This window comes from Rhinolophus sinicus, chromosome 15 (genome assembly GCF_057876585.1).
Source record: "Rhinolophus sinicus isolate RSI-liver-muscle chromosome 15, RSI-T2T, whole genome shotgun sequence".
Taxonomy (NCBI): domain Eukaryota; kingdom Metazoa; phylum Chordata; class Mammalia; order Chiroptera; family Rhinolophidae; genus Rhinolophus; species Rhinolophus sinicus.
Window position 1 is genome coordinate 105,032,956 of NC_142515.1, and position 21,132 is coordinate 105,054,087.

The window sequence follows — 21,132 nt, forward strand, 5'->3', positions numbered from 1 at the left end:
TGTACTCTCCAGTGGCAGATCTGGTGCTGGGGCCCAGGCCTCCCAATCACCCACCATTATTCTTTGCTTTGGAAATAGAGTGGAGAGATACTAGGAAGATTTTCCATGGCTAGCTAAGTAATAACACTGTGACGGAGGGTACAAGTGGTCCCTCCTCTTCCATTCTACTGGGGAGAACTCTGCTGCCCTCTGGTTGCTTCCTGAAATAGTGTCCAGTGGATTTCTTAATCCCATGGTTCCCACATTGTGTGCTGAGGCACCCCAGGGCGCTGCAGAAAACCCACAGGAGCACTTCAGGGTATTTTACATTTTTGAAGGAAACACAGTAATATCTGACGTGCGTTGCACATGCATGAGCTATTAAAGGAAATCCCCACTTCCAACATTAGATTACATCCCATTCCTTCTGATGACATCCTATCTTTTGGAGTTGGATTTTGGGGGGATACTATGTTCAAAAGAAAATTGATGGAGAAAAGAAAACGTGGGTGGTTTGTGTGTAATCTGATTCCAAGGTTTGAGAAGTTGTGCAGTGTCCCATAGGTGCACACATTTTGTTGGAAAGTGACTGTAATTTAAAATCAAAACAAAAATGTAAATTTCTCTTAATGTAAGTGTATTCTTTTTGCAAACAACTACTACATTGTTAGGACTTAAATACTTATTTAATTATTTGGACCTAACTACTTGATAAACAGACCCTTTAGGTATTTCTTTTAGTCTAGGGTCTCTATGAACCTTTGCCTTAGGTGTAAGCCTAGAGGAGATCAGTTTGTTCAACTTAAAGCAGCAGCTCTAAGATGCTGTGTCAACTGAATGTTCAGCTGGTAGACCAGAGTCTAGGATGATTTTATTTAGATGAAGAAACTAAGTCTTAGAAAGTAACTTGGTAGAGGTTGTCCAGTCTGGGCAGATCCAGGTTTTATGGGGGCTGGAAGCTTATACAATTATTGGAACCCTCTTTAAAGACAATAATGCACAATTAGGGATTCAAAAGTCTTGCCAGGAGCCCATGCAAGTGAAGGGTCCTGAAGCTTAAGGTTCATAGCTTCAGGGCAAACCCACCTCTGCCCACCAGGTAGTAAATGGTAGAAATGGAATTCAAACCCAGCTTTGTCTGCCTCTCAAGACACAAAATGGGAATTTCCTCTCGTAAAGAAAACACTAGAAAACCAGGGATCTGAAAGCACTTCTACAAACATGAGCCTAGCTGTGTCATCTCCACACCTGACTCTCCCTAAGAAGGAACCTGAGAGTGGGAACACAAGCCTGTATCTTCTCATTGGAGAGTTGTGACAGAGGCCTGGAGGATAGGGCTTTGGGGGCAAAGCTGAGCTTGAATTCTGGCACCACCACTTCCTAGGTCTGGGACCTGGGAAAGTTACCATCTCTGAGTGTTACTGGAGCAACAATATCCATACCCCACAAGACAATGAGGATTAAATGAGATATCACAGATGAAAGTGCCTGGTCTACAGCAGGTACACAAACTGTCAATTTCTCTCTCCTTCCTCTGCTCCCACGCAGCTATCATGGGTATATGGAGATGAAATAAATATAGACAAGCTAGTTGGTAGAGTTTCTTTCATGTGTAGGTAAATTAAATAAATGTACATATATGGCAAGCAACTGTCTACAAAAGATGCAAATCAGACCAGGCTGGCAGATATTTGCCTGGTGTCTTGTCTTGGTTCAATGCCTAGCTCAGTGTCTTTTTTCAGGGCTTCTCCATTATCCACAGATTAAGGTTGAAACTCCACATCCTGGTATTTGAAATTTCCCTAAATTTGGCCTCAACTTAACCTTCTAACATTTTCTCCCACTAGGATCCAACCAAAATCCTGCTGGTTTCCTCACTGACCCTTCAATTAAGCCCACCACAGCCTCAGTAGAAAGCCACTTCCCCTTCCAGGAATTCTCTCTCCTTTCCACAGTCCTGAATCCTACCCATCTTTCAGGACCAGTTTAAGCCCTCTCTGGCAGTGAGCATTTTCTGGGTGATCCCAGACCCTGGGGATTCCTGTTCTCTCAACTCCTACCACTCATCCCATTTGTACCGTGTACTCAGGTCTTACTTAACCACACACTGCCTTATTTTGTTCTGTAGCTTTTAGGGAGTTTGTTTTTCCTTCCAATTGCTTTGTAAGTTCAGTGTGGTGTCATGGAAATAATATCAGACCGAAAGCAGAGACTTGGCTTCTGTTTCTAACTTGCTGTTTAACCCCCGGCAAATAGCTTCCTCTAACTCAGAAGAGTGGGGGTTGGATGCATAAAGATTCCTTTTCTTAAAATTGGGACCCTGTTCACAAGGCCCAGCTCAGTGATATGCATACATAATATCCTTTTAAAAACATTTAAACATTTGTTGATCACTTATTCCCAAAGCATTGAGTGAGGTGCTAAAGGATGAATCAAGGTAAATAAAACAGGGCTTTTTAGCCAGGAACTTATAGGAGAACTCTAGGTGCACATAATCACTGGTAGGGTTTATTGAGTGGGGTCAAGAGCTAAATGGTCAGGAACTGGCAGGGTGTCTGTCTGACATTCTGTCTGGTGGTTGCCTTTGTCTCCCCACTTTACTGTTTGGCCCAATGGATGACTTCATTCTTTGAATCCCCTCTTTCCCCCTCTTCCAGCACCCCTTACAAGGGCAGGAGAAGCTCCTTGCCTCTGTCCTCACTATGCCACACATCCTGTTCCCCTTGGCTGAGAAGTTAGCGGTGGTGCTGTCAACATGGGGATGCTCCAGCCGACATGGCTCCCCTGCTCTCTACCCTTCCATTTACCATCTGCTGCAACCTGGCCTGATAGATGAATCTGGCTGCAATATATAGTGGGAGGCATCAGAGAAGAGGGATAGAACATCAAGAAACCCAGCAACGTGGCTAGCCCGGCGTGATTTCTTTAATGGCTTTATTACATGCCAAGTGCTGTCCTGACTACTACCTCTATTAACTCATTTAACCCTCACAACATCTCTATGAGATAATTACTATTATTATCCTTGATTTACAAATGAGGAACCCAAAGCAGAAATAAGTCAAATGACTTGCCCAAGATGGCCAGTCGCTAGAAGAGATAGGACCGGAATATAGACAGTCTGACTTCACAGTCCGCTCCCCTAACCTCCAGATGAAACTGCTGCTCTCTGCAGTACTCTGTAAAGGTTTTCTTTTGGGCCAGCTATGATCTGTTTCCTGGAGCCACCTTGAGACAGACCAAAGGCAATGGGCAGATACATTTTCCCTGGGGAGAACACCTGAGCGATGTTAACTGGGTAACCATGACTGGAGTTAAGTGTCAGAGCAGTCAGTCTGACCCTGAAATGCAGGGAGGGGTCGGTAGAGAGAAGGCCCTGACAACAGGAGGTCTGAGTTCCGCTCTTGGTTCTGAGCAAGGAAATCTTTTCACCTTTCTTAACCCAAGTTTCCCCACCTTTCAAGCAAGAGAAAGGTTAAGGAAGTCGGGCTCGGGGAGCTCCCTGGGTCCCTCTGACGTTCCGGTAACCGAGAGGTAGGTAATGGGGAGGTGTGGGAAGACCGCACAATATAGGTCTGTGTGTGCTGGAGGACGTCTCTGTGGGTGGAGGCAGGAAGGGGTATGTTTATGAAGCCAGGGGCTTGTGAATATGTAGGTTTCGGTGGAGTCAGGCAGGAAACTTAAGGAAAGAAGCTCTGCCGAGTGTGGGCTTGGGGGAGAGGCGCTGCGGGCGAGGCCCGTGGCCCGGCTGCACGAGGTGGAGCAGCAACAGTGTCAAAGTCTTCCGGAGGCCTAGCGCGGCGCTCGCCGGGCGAGGGGCCAGAGCGGGGCCCCAGCCGGGCCGGAGGAGGGGCGGGGCGGGCGGGCCAGGAGGGCTCCCGCGAGTGTGGGAGGCGAGGCCCGGCCCGCCTCCCCAGCGGCCGCCAGCGGCTCGGCCTGCGCAGGCCCCGCCCACAACACGAGTCACGTGTGCGCCACGCACCCTCCCTCAGCATGGTTTGGGGGCGCGCAGGCGGGCGGGGAGCGGGGTCCCGAGGGAAGCGGCTCCAGGCGCGGGCTGGGGACTGGGCACCGAGCCGCGGCACCGCGCCGGGGCACCGCCAGGGCAGGCGGACGCCGCATGCGGGAGGGTGGGAGGCGAGGTGGGGTGTGGGGGCGGGGCCTGTCGTGAGGGGCGGGGCCTGTTGCTGGGGATGGCGCAGGAAACGGGGAGAAGGGGCCGGTCCTACAGGCTGCCTGTTTGGGCTGCTTGTTTACTCCTGGCGGGGGAGCTTTAACCCGAAGGGCGGGAGGGCGAGAGGGAAAACGTGGACCGGACTCCTCGAGCTTCTGGAGCAGGAGTGGGGCGGAGGAGGGGCGGAGAGGACTGCAACTGAGGTGCCAAGGCCGCTGCGTTCCTGGAAGGATCCAGCTAAAGACGCCCTGGATAGTTGTTTTTGTGGGTTTGTTTGTTGTTTTTTTGGTGTGTGTGTTTTTTAAGTTTCCTAGCCTGTGGAGTGCTCCCTCCTAGTCCTGTCTCCACCCTTCACACACACACACACACACACACACACACACACACACACACTCACACACTCACACACTCACACAAGTCGGTGAAGCGTCCGCGCATGCAATCCTCTCGGCCCTGGAATTCCTTAATCCTACAGTGGGCTGTGCGTACGTGCTCACAGGGATCTCTGCCTTATGAGGTGGTTGTCTGCTTGCGTGTTGTCCCTCCGTGGGGCTCTGACACTTTTCTTAATCCAGGAAATGATTCAATTGCAGTATCGTCATATATTTTTCGTGACTGCGTGTGGCTACAGTTACACAAATAAGTTCATTTTAGTCTATATTCTAGGCATTCCAGTTTCTTGAGCTTCGTTTTCTAACTTGTATGACAGACGAAAGAGCTCTCCCTAAAATGTAAAGTGTTCCGAGAATGTATTCGCATAAAAATAGAGGACCACGGGGACTTCTGCATCGCCTTCCGCAACGAAGTGAGTTTTTCATTATCTGAAAAATCACCTGGTACCTTACGAAGATACTGCAACATATAATTTAATATTGTACTCGTAACTATTACGTAACCATTTCATACATGAGGAATTGAGGCTCAGAAAGACACAGTGGCTTGTCAGAAGTCCCACAGCGAGTAAGGGAGAACAGGAACGCAAGTCCTTTGCTTCCTAAGGGTGTCCTTCCTCCCTCCCTCTCACTGCACAGTGGACATATGTAATTTTCTCTGTCCAGCATTCATTCCTTTGGGACATCAGTCCTCTATTCCCTGTGGTTTTATTTAGGTTCAAAACCGTAGAATCCCATCCTTCTGGCAACAGTGGTCCAAATGGGTGGGCATTTTAACTAAGCAGAATCAATTAGAGTCTTTCCCTGGAACTAATACATGAATACAAGAGAGAAAATTTTGTTTTCTGCTGGTGTTCCTAAATTGGGATGTCCTCGTTGGTAGTTGCCAGCAACAGTCTTCCCAAGTATACGGAAAAACTCTTGTTTTTGGAGGGGAAAACTCTTTTTGAAGTAGGAAACAATGGGAGTAATAAGAAGGGGCAAAAAGAATTGAGAGCTTTAGAGCACAAACCCTGACAACTTTGTTTAAACCTGGGGTCCGACTGTGTCTAAGGCTAGTACAAACTTCTGGATTTCCCAGTTAAGTGAGCCAAAAAGTTCATTTTTTTTGCTTAAGCTAGCATGAATTGAGTTCCTGTCACTTGTCTCCAAAGAGAGGCCTGACTAATAAGTTTGGCACAATATTACTTATTTATCCCTCAGAAAATAATGGAAGTTGGGTGCTAGCCACAACTATCACTTCTTAAGTGTTCTAGTTCCCATGAGTCATAACAAGTGTGAGTCCCATGGGTCTGGGTAGACAAAAGAAAATATAATCCTTCCTCACTATTATTGTATGATAAACAGGTCACAATTCAACAAACTCAAATTAGAAGTTGGCTAGATAACATTTCACTTTGGGATACTGTGACAGTCTGAGTCATGAAGAGGATAAGATCAAGGTTTTTCAGATGAAATTATTAGGGTTTTTTGTTTGTTTGTTTTCTGTGAAATCGTAAAGAAAGGGGACCAATAACAACCATTCTATCAGTTGGTTAATGCCAAAGGGTGGGAAGGTAAGTGGTCACTCTTAAAGTACAATTAGAAGGACAGGACATTGAACGACAAAGAGCAGGGGCATGTGGAGTCACAGAATCTTAGAGACAGAGGGAGTCCGTGAGAGATCATTCTTCTTCCTCCTGAACAATTCTGGTGATGGACAGCCAGGTGGGTCACCAGTGGTCCAAGGAGAGCTGAGAGGGACATCCTTCACATCCTGTCAGCTATTCTAAGAGTCTAGAGATAAAATGTGGAGGCCCTGTGTGTGTTCCTTGGGAAACGACCAGAGAGCCTGGAACTGGTCTGATACTAGTCATGAGAAGGAAAAAGCAAATAAAATTTAAATATATACGAGTACAATATCAATCCCTTGCCGCTCCCTGACTTCCAGGGGGAGGGCTCTTGACTGGCTCAGTGAGCTGCTAGATCTTTGACAAAGTAAGAGGCAGAAGTCAGGAGCAGGCCATATTTTTTCACTTGAGGGAGGAGGAGAGAGGGGGGAAGGGGGAAGTAATGAAGCAAGAAGAATAAGATTAAGGAGAGAGTGAGAGAGAGAGAAAGGAGAAGGGGAGAGAAATAGCTGTCGGTGGGGGTTAGGATTTTGGAGACGGAAATTTGAAAAGAGGATTTTTGGAAGCTTAATTGTGTGTGGTGAGATGAAATTCCTCCTTTAGGAGGAATCCTAAAGAGAATGTCAACGAAGACTTACATTATTGCGAAGGCTTTTTTGAATTGAGTTTGGTTTTCTCCTGGCTGTGTCACCCAGATCTCACAGATCTACCAGCATTTTATAACCCCATCCAGCTAACTGAAGGTGCTATAGAATCTCACCCCCTGTACCTTTTCCCAATACATAGAAGAAATCAGAGTGACAATGATACTTTCTACCTACCAGGTGGTGGGTGAGCATGTTGACAATGGGGCCGGTGTATGCTAACGTACACAATAGTCATTTTGGCTCTTCCAGTCATTTTGGCTCGTAGTATTCATATCAAAGAAGCCTGGGAGGTTATTGGCTGGTGAATTTCAAACATTCTCTTTAGGGTGATTATTTTGGATTAGGAGGTAAGCCATGAAGGAAGAAGAGAAATATTAGAGTAATGACAACATAGAGTGGTCTGGGAGTGGGTAGAAATCTGGTTCCTATGTATGGCGGATCTCACTCCCACGTTTTGGTGCTAAATTGACTGAAAATCCAGTTACTAGCTATTTCTCTTGCACTCAGGAATCATTGAAAGTTTCTCAGGGGCGATCTGAGAGGCAATCAATTATACTGTCAGATGGAGAAGGTTGGGTTTTGGTGATTCCACAGTTTATAAGTGAGAAGATTGTGAGACTGGCCATGTCTAAAACAAATATTGGAAAATCAGAGTGTTCCCAGGTGGTTAGTACAAAAGGGTAATTGAACAAGATTTGATTAATTCACAATTTCTACTCCCATGTATTTTAAGGGTTATTAAAGCAGGATGTGGCCTAAAGCTGGATAGATTGTAAGTTAAGAGAATAGTATGGTGACTGCATATATTATCAAGGTAAGATTGTGTGTTTCTTGGACAGGTGTTTGATTGACTCTCTCCAGAAAATCAAACAAAGATCAAAAAGGCCCATTCTTCTCATCCTTATTAATTTAGGCAGGTCTATGAAAAGGGGAGAAACTTTTTACTAGTAAGTGACTTAAACTTGGAAAAATTAAATTTGAAGGAGCCTCTAAATTTCAGACCTTGCTATCTATACTGAAATGCAAGAGGAACTCAATAGTATATGTCAACCCCCTTTTGCTTCTAGTGCCTTACAAACTCTTGTTGTGAAGTTGGTTATCCCGCTGGGTAGTGATGGAGGCCAACCTATGCTGGCTGTAAGAAACTGTGCTGACAGCAAACACAATAAGATGTCTGGCACAAATAGGGAACAGTACCTGCTATTCAATTCAGAAGAGCCAGACATTGTCATAAAATGATTGGCAGCATTTAAAAAGCTTTTAGAAACAGGCTTTTATATTTGGGGTTTTGTCTGATTGGTTTATGGGTTTGTGGAGACTTAATTTTTTTTTTTCCATTTTGTTTGTCAAGAAGTCATTCAGTTGATCAACCTCAAATCCTCGGCAATGGTTAGTTGTCGCAATACTGGTGTGGCCCTGTGGAAGTTGTTAGCATTTGCCAATGCTCTACGATGCTGCTATTCCACAGTATGTATAGTGGGTGGAGAGCATCCTGTGCCCTTTGCTTCACTTGTCAAGAACTATAGCTTTCGCACCTGACCGTTCCCTGTGCTAGGGAGCTCTCCTACCGTGTTTCCCTGAAAATAAGACCTAACTGGAAAATAAGCCCTGGCATGATTTTTCAGGATGACATCCCCTGAGCATAAGCCCTAATGCATCTTTTGGAGCAAACCTTAATATAAGACCCAGTCTTATTTTTGGGGAAACACGGGATAGGGTCTGGGCCATTCTTGATGATCTGGCTGGTCTGGATTGTGGCAGGCACACCTGCCTTGGGCAGGAATTTGGTCCTGCAGAAGAATAAGGAAGTATGGTAGAATGCTTATGTGGGGCTGGTGAACAAATGGAATGTGTTTGAAGGGATGATGTTTAACAGCTGGGCAAAAATGAAACTGGTAAATTTACTAGAGAAAAGACCACCAGGGCCTTCTCTGGGGGGGATAGGGGATTCCACTGCTATGGGGAAGAATGTAAGAATAGAAACCTTAAGAGCAAAGTCACATGCAGAAAAGTAATAATTATGTGTTGATTGGAACCCAAGAAACAAAATAGGGGGTGGCATGGGTGGGCATTCACAATGTACGCTTTTCAGCCAATGCTTTGCTTCTTACTGGTTGTTTTGCCTTTACTAGATCTCTCCTCTCTCTATTTTCATAGCCCCTAACCTGTTTTTATAGTAACATCCGTTATCTAGGAAGTGAAATGATTTCAGGCTCCCCAATCCCACCCTGGATGTATAACCCAGTCCTCTCTTTACTTCCATAGCCTAAGTTTCCCTGTCTGGTTCCACCTTATTTAATGTTGCTTATCTCTTAAACAGCTCTGTGTTACCTCACTTATGGGTGGGGAAAGCTGTCAGTTCAGCCCATTTTAAGGACTTTCTATGAGCAGACTGTTTTTACAGAGAGTATAAGGAGAGTATAACGGAGGAGAGCTGCCAGAGAGATTGTGAGCTGCTCCCATCGTATTTGTTGAGATGAGCTGAATTGGTCTTTTCCCCACATGGTATTTTCTGTACCTGGTATGCTTCAGAGTGAGAGTCATGTCTAGATAGTCTTAAGCCTGTGCAGAAAATTTTTTCTTGGCTTTCCACTCCTCTGGTCTCAGTTACTTGCACCTCCCCTGGGGCACAATGTAGGGAGAAGCTGGAGTTGGTCCATCATCAAAATGGTACTGGATTTTATCTTCCTGCCTTGAACAGTGAGATAAACATGCTTTTAATCCCCACTTTTTTATGCGCTCACTAGAAAGCAGACAGGGTTGTTCCAGAGTGGATTTCCTGTGTCATAGAAATCACAGATGCATAAAAGGAAAAACCAGATGTGCACAGAAAGCCTGCCTGGGCTTACACATTCTTTCATACCGAGAGTCATAGGGCTTTATGGTCCATGCTCCCAAAGCCAGCTCATTTTTTCCTCTTTTTGAATATGTCCTCTTGCTCATATTCTGAGTTCCAGAGCTAGGAGGAAGTAGGCACAGATCTGGGTGTTTACGCACTGGGGTGTTTCTCTGCATATCTTCACACGTGTGGAAGCTTGTTTGCATGAAAGTGTGGCTGTGCACATCTAAGAAGGCTGCTCCAGGGATACCCTGAAGCTTCGAATACCGAAGTTGCAACCTCCCCGTCCTTTCTCCTCCATGAAATGCAAAGCCCACCTTCTCCAGGAAAGCCTTACAGACTGTATAGATCAGAGAGGGTGCATTTGTCCCAGGCATACCTACAAACTACTTTCTCTTAGAATTTCTGGATCTTGTGCCTTCTAGAGTGAAAATGCTTAAAATTGGTGCTGGGCCTGTTTTTGTGCACTAGGATACATTGTGATTTTTCTCAGTCAAAAGAAAAAAAGATGTTACAAATGCACAATTACCAGTATTATCATTTTCATTTGAAACTCATAGCCTGTTTTGAGGTTGTGGTGTGGAAGCTGTGTTTAGAACTGTGTATCATAGAGGTTATACACGTCTCTAGTCTAAGTGGACTGCTGGTATCTTGATGTCCTACTAGGAGAAAGCTAAATTCTGGAGGGATTAGTTGGGATGAAAGCAGTAGATAAACACCTGGGTAACTTTTTGGTAGTCTAACCTGACCCTTGATTTATGATTGCTTCTGAATGCCTACTGTATGCTAGATAGACACTATTGCAGAAGCTGTGGATACAGCAGTAAAAAGAAATATATAGTCTCTACTATCCTTGAACTTACAGTTGAGTGGATGGAGACAGACTGTTAGGTGGTGATAAGCGCTAAGAAGAAAAGTAATGCAGGGCCGAGGTATGGCTGGGTGGTGCTGTATTAGATAGGTCAGCAAGGGAATGTCTTTTCCGTAAGGATGCATTTGAGCAGGGACCTGCATCAAGGGATGGAGCTCGTCATGTGGATATCTGGAGGAAGGTCATTCTAGCCCAAAGGAACAGCTTTGGAAAGGCTGAGTTGGAAGTGGATCTAAGGAACAGCGAGGGGACCAATGTGGCCAGTGCTGGGTGAGCCACAGAAGAGTGGCGGGTGGTGGGGCCAGAGAGTTGCCTGGGGGCAGGACGAGGTAGGGCCTTGTAGTGAGAGAGGTGGGACGCAGTTGAAGGCTTTGAGCAAAATAGTGATATGACTTAGGTTTCAAAAGGACCACTCTGGCTGCCATGGTATTGAATATAGTACAGGGAGGCAACAGAAAAAGTGGGGAGAACACTGAGGAGCCTCTTGTGGAAGTCCCGCTTAGAGAGGTGATGGCCTGGCTAGGGAAGCGGGGCTGGAAATGGAGGGACACAACTGGATTCTGGATATATGTCATAGACGGAAGCACCAGAATTTTCTGATGGATTGGATGCAGAATATGAGACAAAGAAGGGAATGAAGGATGACTCCAAGCTTTTTGTCTGTCTGCTTGGTTCTTGTTTGTTTGTTTGTTTTTGTTTTTTGAGTAACTAGAAAAATGGACTTTCCATTTGTTGAGATGGGGAGAAGCAGATTTTGGAGGAAAATCAAAAGTGTGGTTTTGGATGTGTACACTTGAGATCTGATTTGGGACATAGTGTTGGACACAGTAGACTTGAGATCTGATTAGACATCCAAGTGGAGGTGTCAAGTAGCTACTCGGTGACAAGAATCTGGAGTTCAGGAAGACAGGTTAGGGATAACATGATGCTCTAGTGGGACCTGAGGACTTACTTCATTCCACAGGCCTCATCCTGTTCTAAATAAATGGTTAGAAAGTCTTCACCAGCCCTGGAATCCACTGAGCATCTGAGGCATGCTGGGAACCAGAGATTGCCCTGACCGTGGATGGAATAACTCTAGTCAGTCCCCTGGGTCCAACTAACAATTTATTATTAACCAGTGTTTATCAAGTGCCAACTACATGCCGGGCACTGTGCCAAATGTTGGGTGTTCAATGGAGAACGAGATATGCTCCTTGTCTGCATAGAATGTTTAGTCCTGCAGGGAGGGGAGTAAGACAAGAGAATGGGGATAGAAATCCCCAGTGGGGATTAGTGTAGTGCAGCGCAGCGGCCTAAGTGTAGAGCGCTATCGGACATAAAGGAAAGGCACCTAATCCAGTCCTGGAAGGCAGAGAAAGTGCCATCTAAGCTGACTCCTGAAGGATGAGTAGGGATAGCCAGGTAAAGAGGCGAGAGAAAGGGGTAGAGTGTTCTAGGCAGAGAAAAGAGCATGTTATCAAGCAAAGAAAAGGTCCGTGCAGGCAAAGGACGGTTCAGTTTAGCATGTCTGGAGTGCAGTGTGAAGGGGGTAGAGGCAAGCAGTGGTTGGAGAAGTAATTAGGAAGGAGATATGAAGGAGCTTAATGAGCAATGAATGCTAGGGCTTTGTTACAAAAGCCACAGGAAGTGTGTGAGGAGTTTTAAGCAGAGGAAAGGGGGATTGGAAGGAGACAAGGCTGGAAGCAGTTACACGAGGCGATTGGAGATAGTGGCCATCTCACACTCATAGTGCACCTAGAAATGTGTCTGTATAATATAAGGCAGGGCCTGGGTCTGCTTTGCTTCACCTCAAGCTGATGGGAAATGCTCTCCAAGAAGCTAATTACTTTGATGGAAAAGAAGAACAAGATGTCTATATTTTAATAGGGAGCCAGGGTGTGGGAGGAAGCAAGGTGAAGTCAAGTTCTAGGATGGAACAGCCGCCAGGGAGGGCAAACTCTTATGGGGGTGGGGGGTCATCAGGGAGCCAAGATTGGAAACCAACAAATTATAGTCTTTCTACGTACATCTTGCATTGTGTAATGTGTAGTGCTGTGCAGTGTGTGTTTGGGACAGAGCCTGGATTCTGTGTGAAGGTGCAGAGGGCTGGGTGTGTGTTTGGGAATGGATGTTTGCGGTGGGAAGTTCTCTCTGAGCCTGTGTTAATGTGCAAAACTCTGGAATGCATGCTGTGCAAGTACATACCTGCAGTAAAAAGCGATCTACGTGCAGTCTATGCTGTGAGAGAGCACATGCCTTTTGATGGCCTATGTTCTCAAGACAGTCTCAAACAGAACAAGCTATGGGTTCGGTTCAAATCTAGAGACTCTTTTGGTTCACTTTGCACACAGCAAGCACTCATGTATCTGTCAAATGAATGATTGTTTCAGTTTTATTAAAATACAATCATTTTTGGAAATCTATAGGTTTGGTTATAAGTTTAAACTAGATGTTTTAAGAAAAATAAACTTACAGCCAGACACCAACATTCATTTACAAAAGCTAGCAGTTTAAATACTGTGATGTAGTTTATACACTAGCTTGAGTCCTAGCTTGTGTAAAAACCATTCACTATTTCATTCAACAAACATTTACTGAACCCCTCAGCCACATAGGCAGCCCTGGGCTGTCGCTGTGGGAACTCACTGACCTCTTCTCTGAGCCACTGTAGCCTGAGCATTGCAATTAAAGCTTAATTATATGCTATCTTGTATTGTTTCTTAATTGTTGCGTGTGCATTAATCTACGTCCAAGGAGGCTGTATGTTCCTTGGGGGCAGAGAGACTACATTGTAAACTTCAGGATAGGTGAGGAAATTGGGAACTTAGCAGAGAACATACCGACGTGAGTAAGCACCCACTGTTTGAGGAAAAAGGGAAACAAGAACATAAAGCTATTTATGAACTGTAGTAATATACAACATATGATAAGATACCTTAAGAAAAAGGGAGCATACATTGTTGCTGAGTAAAATATTCATTGAATGATGAAAATACGAGCCTGCATTTTCATGTTAAGGGATTCACATAATTGCTTTGATCCCCACAATGCTTTCATTCTGTTGATTTTTTCAGGGCAGAACAAGAATGTTTTCTTGAGGATGAGAGTTAAAATCTTCGGTGAATTATTTGACAGCAGAGTTATCCTATAGCTGGATTTCTCAACAATGGCACTTATTGACATTTCAGACCAGGTAATTCTGTGTTGAGGGAGAGGGGGACTGTCCTGTGCATTGCAGGATATTAAGCAGCATAGTGAGCCTATACTTACTAGATGTTAGTAGCCTCCCTTAGCCCCTTTGTGACAATCAAAAATGTCACCAGACATTACCCCCAGTTGAGAACCAATGTCCTATAGAAATTTGGTTCTTTTTTGCTATTTTCTTATTAACAGATGGTGTGAGATAGGGGAAGGGAAATACTATTTATTGCTTACTTGTTCTGAGCTAGGCACTATACCTGTGCTGTTTTTTTTTTTTAATTTTAATTTTTATTTCATCTTACAGATAAAGAAGCCGAGGCTCTGAAAGATAAAAGAACCTGCTGAAGGAAGGTCATAAAGCTTGTTCAGCAGCTAAATCAGGATTGCACGCCAGGCTTGTCTACAGGCAACGCCTTTGGTCCTTTCCAGCACACTCCCCACTGTCTCGCTGCAAGAAAAACAGCATAACTGCAAATGCAACAAGTATGCCCCAAATATTTAAAAACTTTTATGGGGAGGGGAATTCTTCCAGTCATTATTTTTAAAAATATAAATATATATACACCCACACAAATAGACACGGGGGCCCCTCACGACCGTTCTGCCTCTGGTCTTATCTCTGAAAAACATAGAGCAACACAATGGAACAGCTTCAATTCTCCTTGTTACAAATTATACACAAGCCAGAGTCTAACGGTGCCAAAAGCAACTGGTATTGTTTACATAAGAGCTGAAAGCTAATAGTTAACTTTCTCCCATTCCAGAAAGAGTAAATAATGCCTCACTTTACAACTACATATAAGTAAAATGTCATAAAATGAGGAAGAAAACAAATCAAAAGGAAAATGGAAATGTGGATTCCAATGCTCCCTCTCCCGCTTTTGCTCGCGCTCTCGGCAGGTCCCAGCTGCACGGCCTGGGTCCCTATCGCCCCGCCAAGCACTGATCGGCGGCGCCGGGGGGCTTTCTGGCTTCCTTTCCCGCCCTAGGGGGAGCTGGGCCTCTCGGAGAAGCCTGTCCCATTGCTAGGCCTGGAAAAACAAGAGATAGACACTTTGGTTCGGTTGGCGGTTCAGTGAAAAAAGGTGAACACTCAAGTTTGATTCTGGGCTTGCAGCCTAGGTTCCGATTTTGGGGTGGGGGTGGGGGTGGGTCACAACTCGGTCAGGTTCAAGTGCGCATGTGCGCGAGGAGTCGCTCGGGCACTTATTAATCGCCCACTGTCTACAAGCGGTCGGCGGTGTGTATCCGGGCGCGCGGTGGGTGTGTGGGGAGAATGGGGGCGCGCGTGGCCGATGAGAGGCCAGGCCGCGTGCGCGCGCGGCTCCTGGGGCTGGGGGCGGAGAAAGGGGGGCGGGGGCGGGGGGAGGGCGGCGAGGGGGTGTGTCTCCGAGTCTCGTTCGTTCACTCGCTAGCTGGCGCGCTCCACCGCTCCCTTCCCGGGAGGGAATCCGGGCCGGGTTGTGGCCGCGGCCGCGTACGTGAGCGCAGTGTCCCGGAGAGGGAGGGTAGGCCGGCCAGGTGGGCGCGAACCGATCCTCGGCGGGCGGGCGGGAGGCCGGAGCGGAGCCGGGCGGTGGGCCGAGCCTGGTGGGCGGGTAGGGGCGGAGGCAGCTGCAGCTCCGAGTCCAGCTGTCCGAGCGGGAGCTCCCCGGCCCGCGCTACTGCTGCTGGCGAGGCGAGGTGAGCTGCGCGGGGATCTCGCGGCGCTGCAGCCGGGGGACTGGGGCTGCTCGGGAACTTCCCACGCTCCGTACGGGGGTCGGGCCGGCGGCCTGAGGGTTCGGGAGGCCGGTGCGCCGGGGCAGCGGCGGGTCGGGGCGCAGGGGCGCTGCGGCAGTGCCCGCGCTGGCTGGGTGGGGGTGGCCTGGCCATCCGCTCTCCCGTGCGCCGCCTTGTTTATCTCGCTCGCCGCCAGTGCTAGCTAAGGCACCCCCTCCCCAACTTTGAGTGGTTGTCCGGAGTCGCCTCTCCTACGGAGACTGACCTGCCCCCTCCCCGACCCTTTCCGGCTGGGCCGCTAGTCCAGCCCTCCCGGCGCCCCGCGCGTTCCTGCCCACTCCAACGAGCGGGCGGGCGAGCGCTGGGCTCTGAGACGCGCGGCACGACACACCCTCCACCTCGGGGGTTGGCCCCAACCCTTTCTGTCCTCTTCTGTCCACCCCCACTTCCTTCCGCGCCGTTTAACCCTGCCGTTCCTCAGCGGCGGCCCCTGGCCCTTCTTGGAGCTGGCACTTTGGGCATGTGGGGTGCCTGGTGGGGGCCTTGACAGGGAGTTTGTCATGTGCAAACAATTTCAAAGGCAACATTTTCTTCCCTGCCTTGGAGTTCAGGACGCAGCGCCTTCACTTTAGGATTGACTCAGAAATCTATAAAGAAGCCCACCTGCTAGGTGGTGTGGGGGTGCTGCTGCCTCCGTGATTTTAGGCAGCCCTGGCCAATTCTTGGTGGCTTTGGAACATTTCCACCAGGCAGGCGTTCTCATGGTGCCAGACTGCCAGGTGCAGGGGTTGCCTATAGGCCACCACTACGTTCTTTACACCCCTCTTTCCAGAAAAGTGTATCTGGTGTAGTGTGCCTGAAAGTGAGTGATCAACAGGTATTGAAGGCTTTTTTGACACCCTCCCAAGGTGTTGTGTAAACAGTGGTTCAGGTCTCAAGAAACTTGAAACACAAGAAAACATAGCAATTAAGTTCAACTCCACAGGTGCTTTTGAGGGGCTGCTGTGTTCTTAGCACCATGCCAGGCTCTCTGGGAGGTAAGAGGAACATGAGAAATCTAGGGCCTTAGAAAGGCTACTGATCACTTGGAAGTAAGTGATTTGAGAGCTCAAATTCAAGTTCATGTGCTATGGCTGCCTAAATTATTGTAGATTCCCGGTGACAGGGGGAATATCAAAGGAAAGGTTAGAATTGGGGAATGGACTTAGAGTACTAAGTTCTGAAATAAGTTATGCACTGGAGAACAACTCACTGGTGAAGGTCCAAAGGCAGGAGAGGAAGAAGTAACAGGTGCAAGAGGTGGCATAGTAACTAGCAGAGAGGAGAGAGATTCCAATAGTGATCTCAGTGAGGGAAGATACAAAAGATACACATAAGATGATGCTCTCCAGGGTTTATTAATCTCATGGTAGATACAGAAAGATTTGAGCATGTGAAATAAAACTCAAGATAGGACACAATTAAATGTTAAAATGCAAGATGTAGAGTAGGTGTTCTTGGAGTTCTGAGAATGGAGCTATGGGCAGGAATCTCCAGGACTATATTCCTGAAGGGTGAGACCCTTGAGATGGGCCATGAGCTGCAAGTGAACTTGGCTTTTCCAAGAGACGAGATGGTCTTGGTCAGACCAGGGACTGTTTCCTGAACAGTAGTAGATAAAGATGGAGAGGAACAGTGGTTGAGATTGTGAAAGTCCTAGAAAGCCAGACTGGGAAATTGTACTTTACCCCATGTGTACTGGGGAGACATTAAAGGTTTGTGAGCCAGGGAGTGACATCATGAAAGGGTATTTGGAAAGGTTTTAAAAACTAACGTTAGGAGACAAATCAGTTAGATAGGCTGTTACAGTTTCGGAGTGCCTAGGGTTTGGACTGGGATAACTGGAAATGGAAAAGGGGGTGGATTTTAGAAACATTACTGTTGAAATAATCTGTTGACGGGGCAGGGCGAAAGGAAGAGATGAATGGAAATTAATTCCTTGTGGAAATTGATTGCATGCCAGGGCCTTGGAGCTGCTGTAGTTGGTAACTCGAGAAATCGGAAATGTGTGTTTTGGAGAGAAGTAATTGACACTCTTGCTGCAGAGAAGTTTTGTGTTTGCCATAGGTCTTGCAAGCCACTGCAACCCTGAGATTGGGGGGGGGGAACCAGGGTGTGTAGTGTGGGAAAGGCTTCCAAAGGGTCTGAGGGTCTGAATTAGAAGGCTCTGTCCTGTATTGCTATTCAAATGCATCACATGAACCTGAACCTGAAGTTGGCAAAACAATTCTGGAAAATTGAGGCTCCAAGGAGAATTGGCCATATTCTCCTAACCATGAGGGTGTTTGGAGGGGAGTAGAATGGAATTTGCTAAAGAAATAAATTGTTGGGTTTTGCAACAAGGAGAATTTTGCTCTGCATTGAGACTTTTAGGCTAGTCCTGGTGTTCTATTCATGGGTGGGGGTGGGGAGAAGCTAGATGATCTAAAGGAGCAAGGAGGAAATGTTGGGCCTAGGGATATTGCCTTTTCCAGGGCCAGGTCTGTCCCAACCTGCACCGTTGTCAGTTCCAGGGATCCAGTGACCTGCCGGCAGAGGTTTTTCCTGAGCTCTGAATTCTGCTTGCTTGTTGCTAGGGTGACTTAGGGTGATAGTGCTGAACAAATTCCCCAAAGCCTCAACTTGCAACATCTGAGGGCTGGTGTATTTGAAGGATGATTGCAAAAAGTTAAAAAGTTACAGAATGAGTAGCGATTTTAATTGCAGTTCCTTAGCTCCCTGCCAGCCTCTCCCTACCCCCCCTTCTCTGAGATGCAGGATATGTGAACTAGGAGGGGAAGCTGACTTAAGGTGGGGAAAGGTGTCCATCAGATATTTTTTCTTTATTGGGAATATATGACGGTCAAAAAAATATTGCATGGAATAGTGGTTGAGCTAATTTACTCTTTATAGGACAGTGTTTTCTGCACTGCTTTGACCGTGACCTACATTAAGAAATGAAATTTACATCACAGTCTAGTTCACTCAGTCATGTATGTAAAAATGGAATTCAAGTTCATGAAGTGCAACGTTCCTTGGCTTGGTGCAGTCTCCTCTGATACTTATTTTCTATTCTATTTTTTATTTAAAAATAGTTATTGTCTCCCACTAAATTGATTTAACCCCTCTGTAATGGATCATAACCCACAGTTTGAAAAACACAGTTATACAGAGAACTTTCACTTCTAGAAAGTATTAAGCGCTCCTGTGCAGAGCTACCCATATGATTGCTGTAGGTAGGAGGGAGTATGAGGAAGAGGTTGACGTTTTAGGCTAATTGGAGAGTTCGGATGTACCTATGATTAAGGAGAAAGGCAAGATGACTAAAAGCCCAAATGAAAAATAAGTACCCGTACAGTTCAGAGGAAGGGGTGTACAGCCTATGCTGGAGTGGCGTGGAAAAACGGTTTGGAATAAAGAAGGAAGTTGGGGGTGAACCTGTTGGGGTGTCTCATGGTTCTGCACAGGTGGGAGGTGGAGCATGGGGAGTGCTTGGAGTTGGGGATGTACACGGTGTGTGTAAGAGTGAAGCACGGAGGGTTCTTGTAAGAGAATAGGGAGAAATCAGGTTGGCAAGGTGGGTTAGGATCAAAATGTAGTGTAGGGGTTGTAAACGGGTGGCCCAAAGAATGTGTTCAGCCCTCAGGTGTGTTAGAATTTGGACTGTCCAAAGGTTTTAAAAACTTGGGAGCAATCCAGAAAACCTCTGGCTTTAGGACTCTCTTAAAGAATCAGAACAGGCAGGTCTCTAGGGCCCAGTGAGTGGTGGTTGCCCCCTGTGGATAAGAGACAGGCCTTATGGTCCCCAGTCTGTCTCTCCGTCATCATCCCAGGGCTCTTGTGGCCTCAGTCCAGTCGCTTTACATTCCCTCCTTAGTCCTGCAGGTCTTTGGGTTTGCAACCTGAGTTTTCAAGAGACTTGATGCCAAACTAGGGCATTTGGGATCACTGTCGGGGCTCTGGGTGGCCAGCGGAGGATTCAGGTAGGAAGAGTCTGACATTTTGGAATCCAAGATATTTGCATGCAAATGATTTGTTTTAGGCAAATCAACAGCATTTTCTGAGTTGCTGCTGGCGGGAACTTCGCAATCTTTTTCTGATGATTGGAATGGTAGTAATTAGGGAGGGCTTTGAGCTGTGTTTTCTATAGTAAGGCAGATTTCTAGTGACCCCAAGATCTGTCAAGCCTTCCCATTTTCCCCTTCTGGCTGCCATGGTTAGATCGTGGCTCCAGGCATGTCTCCTCTGAGAACCATGTCGGGGTAATAACTTGGTGAGATGTGAGTCATGGCTGCCAAATGCTGTATGACATTAGAGTCTCAGAAGCTTTGGGTCTGTGAGTCAATAATCAAGGAATAGCAAGGAGAGGAGCTGTGTCATTTCTTATATCCTTACTCCTAGGATGGCCCCAGGGGGTAGGCCTCCGGTCCAGAGATTCATAATGAATATGGAAGAACTGGTTCAAGTCCAGGTATTAATGCAAATGACTCCTGGAAAACGGCTGCTCTTGGGACCAGCTGAGTGAATAAGTTCAGGTCTCTGTGGTCCTTAGACAGTTGGGTTTACCCTGGGAGTCCATAACCACCTGTTAGGCTTCCCCAAGTGAGCTACAGGTGAGAAGGACTGAGTAAAAGTCACCGTCTTTCACAGCGTGCACAATCTGATTATTTTAAACTACTGCTTTTGTAACATTTTTTAAAAAGTGAAAACTGAAGTGCTTTTTGCTTAAAAATGTGTGGCCTGAGGATGCAGGGATAACCAGAAGTCTGCTGAATTGGATGAAATGAACCCCGTTTTCTGTTTTAGAGGGTGGGTCGATTGGTTACTAGATTAGAGAAATGATGTAGCAGCTTTGGTGTACTTTGGCTTCATAGGAAAGTATTTCACATAAGATGTGAGGGATGGTCCATATTAAGTAAGTGGTAGAATGTGGGCTGGATGGTGTTATTAATTTAATTTCATGGTGTTATTAATAGGCAAAAGCTGTTAATTAGTGGCACTGAGTCAGCCTGGAAGGGGGTCTGAAAATGAGTGCCATAGGGTTCTATTCTTGGCTTTGAGCTGTTCATTTTTTTTCCAGTGTTGTGGGTGAAGATACAGAAGGTATGTTTGTCAGCTTTGTTGATGGCCCAGAGGTGGGAGGGATTGCTTATTTAGTAGATAAATCAAGGTTCAAAATCATCCAGAATGAGGGCCTAAATTTTAAAAAATAAATTTAGTAAGAGATAATGTAAAGTTTGATGTAGTTTTTAAAATGTGAATTGTAATTGTAATGTATTGAGATGTTTGTACATTCTGGTCAGGTAACTCCACTTCTGGAGATATACCTGAGACCGTACCAAGATATAGATGATGTTTTATGCACAGAGATTATTCAGAGTTCAAAAAAAAAAAAAAAGCTAGAGTGAAAAATTGGAAACAACTTAAATATCCCGTGGTGTGAGTGGACTGGAAATAATCCATAAGTGATTCTGATGGATGTGTCTTTATAATGGAATAATGTGGTCATTAAAAATAATGTTTAGGAATGGTTTTAAGATAACATGGGCAAATGTTTCTATTAAAAGTTAAGGTACATCTACATGACTTCAAATCTTAAAAAAACAAAGTACATAGAAAATGACCAGAGGAAATATACTAATAATTTTAATCAGAATACTAATTTGGTTGCTTTTAGATGGATTGAATTGAGTGACT

General features: G+C 46.1%; 1 protein-coding gene across 5 annotated transcripts in view; it reads left to right on the plus strand.

Moving 5' to 3' along the window:
* Positions 1-3,316: 3,316 nt before the first annotated feature.
* The window catches only part of ZNF395 (zinc finger protein 395), a 53,190-nt gene continuing 35,374 nt past the window's right edge, over positions 3,317-21,132 (plus strand). The window contains exons 1-4 of one of the 5 annotated variants that reach the window (XM_019733194.3): positions 4,403-4,417; positions 4,863-4,958; positions 13,569-13,687; positions 14,000-14,178. The gene's annotated coding sequence lies outside the window, so the exon portion shown is untranslated. The other 4 variants (XM_074338353.2, XM_074338354.2, XM_019733196.3 and 1 more) reach the window with 4 other exon arrangements.